The sequence below is a fragment of the Silene latifolia genome, chromosome 7 (assembly GCF_048544455.1).
Source record: "Silene latifolia isolate original U9 population chromosome 7, ASM4854445v1, whole genome shotgun sequence".
NCBI classification, from domain to species: domain Eukaryota; kingdom Viridiplantae; phylum Streptophyta; class Magnoliopsida; order Caryophyllales; family Caryophyllaceae; genus Silene; species Silene latifolia.
In genome coordinates, this window is record NC_133532.1 from 89,405,945 (window position 1) to 89,410,234 (window position 4,290).

The window sequence follows — 4,290 nt, forward strand, 5'->3', positions numbered from 1 at the left end:
AGAGCCAAGCAACGATATCATTCAACAAGCCTACGTGGTAACAACATCTGCTCCGAAATTACACCCGGAACACCTCCAAACCCAACCCAACCAAGACAAGCACCACCACCTCCAAATCCTCAACAACAACAACAAGAGCAACAATCTCAAGATGAGAAGATCAAAGTGCCTCCCTACCCATTTCCTTATCAACCGTATAACCATCCCAACCTCTTCATCCTTCCCCGTGACGACTTTGTCACGGGAATTCTACAAGATTTGCACTTCCGCCAATACGAAACCAACGTGGACATTTACTATGCACTCTATCCTCAATACCACGATATGGTTCAAAAGGGAAAGATTAGTGAGGAAGGAGCATTTCCCTCATGGGCTCAAATGGACTTACTCTTCCCCAATTCGGAGAGGGCAAACAAAGGGGCAAACGGGAGACAAGAGGTGGGAAGCAACAATTATTGCGGAGGGGACACGGTGGAGCTTGGAAGTGAAGATGACGAGTTCATGGACCCGAGTATGAGTGATGTATCAAAGGAGATGAGGGATAGCGATCTAGAAGGAGATGATGCCGATCTCTAGAGGATTACTTCATAGCTAGGTGGAGCGGGCGAGAGGCACCCACCTAAGTTTAAGTGAAGTTTCCTCATATTCCCTCTTTAATTTTCAAGTTTCATGAAAAGAAGTTTGTGTTTTGTTAACTTGTATTTTATTTAATCTTGATCATTGTTGTAGTAGTCCTAGCACTATAGAGGACTAACACCTCGGCCCCATTGAGGTGTTCTCATTTTATTGTTCCCACTTTTGAAAATCCAAAATGACAAATTTTGTTTCATGCATTGCATAGTTTGTGCATGAACTGAACCCAACCATAGGACATTAGAAATAATGTCTAATTCGGTTTGGGGAAGTACATAAATACACAACGGGAGGTAATCTAAATTATCCTCTCCGTCATAAACAAAAACCATGCATCATGTAGTGTAGATTAGTGTAGCTTGCATTTAGTGTAGAAATCATGCATCATATTTGCATAATTTCCCATCATTTTGGCCATTGAGGACAATGCCCATATTAGTGTGGGGATGGGGAATTCTAACTTAACTTTTATTCAAAAATCCAAAAAAATTGAAATTTTTTGAAAAAACCATAAAAATTTGAAAATTGAAAAACCAAAAACAAGTTCTTTTCCTTTGTAGTATAGTCATGTATATATTGTTGTATATATTGTATTTGTTTTATCCTTGTTCACATTGAATGACTACGCCACATCCGAGACATGAGGATATTGAAGACCGCATGGTATGATCTTTCCAATCTCCTTTTTCCTCTTTATGTTAATGACTATGTGGCTTTATTTTGATTGATGCGGTATAACAATGTGAACTTAGGACTTGCATTTAGTTTATATGTCATATTAGTTGGTAGAATCACTTGCATTAGGATGTATATAATAGTTGCATCATGGCATGTAGTCGCATTTAGATGAAATGTTTTGAAAAGTGCCTAATTGAGAACTTTGACAAGAGCAACTAAGCCATTACAAATACTTTTTCAACTTAAGACTTCGCCTACTAGAATGGTTGTAAAACACCCTAGATTGTGTTATACTAGTGTCTTTTGACCCATGACCCGAAGCCTAGTCAAGGGTTTGAATGTGAGTCACCTATTCCAACCCCGTGATGCGATGTGGACTTGGTTAACTTGTCTAGGTGACCTTGATTGACCTTGTGGTATGGCAACCCAAAAATACTTTCTATCAATAAGTTTGAAGTGCTCATTTCAAAGATTTTGTTATGTGGAAACGTTTTACTGCTAAAGAAACCTCAAATGTTATGAAATGTTGAAATGTTGAGAATTTTAGTTGTTTTGATGGAGGCGTACCACTTCGATGTGCTTTGGAGAGGGATCCATTGAATTGGGCCCCCACACGGTTGTGAATTCGACCGCCCAGAGACAAAGTGACTATCACCCCGAAAAGCTATTGTCTAGAGGTTAACCGGTTGCCTAATAAGCGATTGGCGAAAGTAAAGGACATTAGCACCGAAGGGACAAACCCCATCTCTAATTTTTGAAATGTGAAAGTTGAATGAGGCCAATTTTTGAATACTAGTCATATCCACCCTTGTTTGCAATGATTTGAGCATTTCATTCCCAAAAAGCCTTTTTGTCAAGCCACTTTGTCGAGCTTGGGACGATCCATGACCTTTACTTTTGTAGAGAACTCGAGACTTGTCATGTCATATGCTACTAGCATCATGGGGATCATCATTCCATACCATCCGATCGCTCTTGACGAAAGTATTTGGAAATTGAGGACGAAAGTAGTCTAGTTTAACACCATTTGGAGGTGATTTAGTGCCATCCCCTTAGCCTTAGTAATTTGTTGCACTAGTATTTGTGACGGAATATATGCTCTTAAATTTGTTCTCTTTTAGTTGACTCCGCCACTTGATGAGGAAGTGGCTATTCCTTTTGTAGATACATCCATTATTTGATTTTGTGTGCTTAATGTTTGGATGTGTCACCATTTTGGCAAGACCCACCTTGCCTTGCAAGAAGGCATCCTACCTCATGGTTGTCTTGTTGTGAGTTGAAAGGGCGGAGTGAGACCCGCTAATTGTCTCATGTCGGCTATGTTATTAGGTTAGTTTAAATAATGGTCCTAGTCTTTGTCACCTCTTTACTTGGGACGAGCAAAGGTTCGGTTTGGGGATATTTGATGTGACCATAATTAGCCCATATTTAGTCCCCGAATTAGCCTTGTTCCCATGCTTTTTAGTGCATATTTGGGTCATTTATTGTCTTTAGTTCTTTGTTTTGCATATTCTTTGAGGTTTTGTATCCTTGGTAGGAAAAGAGTGCAAACCTTGCATTTTCATGGCAAAATGAGACTAAATTGATCGAATTCAATGACCAAGCATCAAGGAGAGACAAGATTAGAAGGCCTTTGTACATATTATAGTAGTTGGGCAATGATGAGGAAAGATCCTTGCATCCCCGAGGAAATCCCCAAGGATTTTATGAAGAAAAGGGAAGAAAAGAAGAAGAAAATACGCTACATGACAATCCGCCCGTCTTCCCAAGAAGACGCCCGTCCCCAGCACCACAATCCGTGCGTCTTCTACCAAAGACGCCCGGGCAGCAGCATCCAGGAGACGCCCGTCTTCTCCCAAAGACGCCTGGGCAGAGACTCACGAATCCGGCCGTCCCGAGCCTAAGACGCACGGATTCCAAGACATCGCAAATTCGTCTCTTCAAGCTTCAAGAAAGATGCCCTTCCTTCAGAAAATACCGGCGTTTCCCTAAGTAGGGACTTAATCGTCATTTAAGCCCTTAGTTAACCCTAATGCATCCACCTAATTTCCACTATAAATACCCCATTAGTCTAATTAGAAGAGCATGTTCTTCTTATCAATTCTTAGAGTAGTTAATATCAATCAAATCTCTCTTTAGTTTTGTAATCAACAATTAATCAAGTTCTAATACAAGTTTTATTTCCTTAATCTCTTCTTTGTTCATCCTTTATTTTGGGTAATTGAAGATTATTTGGGTTATTATTGGGAGATTGACAACCTCTCAATCAAGCATCAAGTACTTCTTTTATTCTTGCTTTATTATTGGAATCATTAGTAGGTATAATTCTCTTAATCCCTTTTTAATTATTGCTAATTACTTTCATTTATTCATCATGTTTCACTTTGTTGGTATGATTGACAACCTTGCTAGCATGATCAACATGATAATGAGTGAGTAGTCACCTAGCTAGGGTTAATGGGTAATTAGGGGAAACCAACATGGGGAATGATTCATGCTTAAATTAATATGCTTTTATGGTTTATTTGCTTGCTTGTTTTAATCTCAACTCATGCACATGTTATGTTTCATGAAATGCGAGCCTATGAATCCTTGCATTTTTTACCCATCACCTATCTTTTCAATGAGACTTGTAAGATATAAACCAACTCGAGTCTCATTAGACCATGCATGTTGTTGAGTAGGAAAGACTAAGTCGACTTGTAGGTGTTGTACAATCTAATCGATTCGGCTCCGGAACCCAAACTTTCCTGGGATTGTAAGATATAACCCAACTCAATCCATCACAACAATAATTGCTTGCTTATAATTTGAGAACATGTTTGTATGATCAATTCCCATGATTCCCCTATGACCCCATGATACCCTAGTGCTTTTTATCAATTGTTTACAACCCTTTTAATTCATCTTGCTTGTTTACTTTCATTGTTATTTAGTTTAGTGACCTTCTACATCAACTCAAATTGTGACACCCCTAAG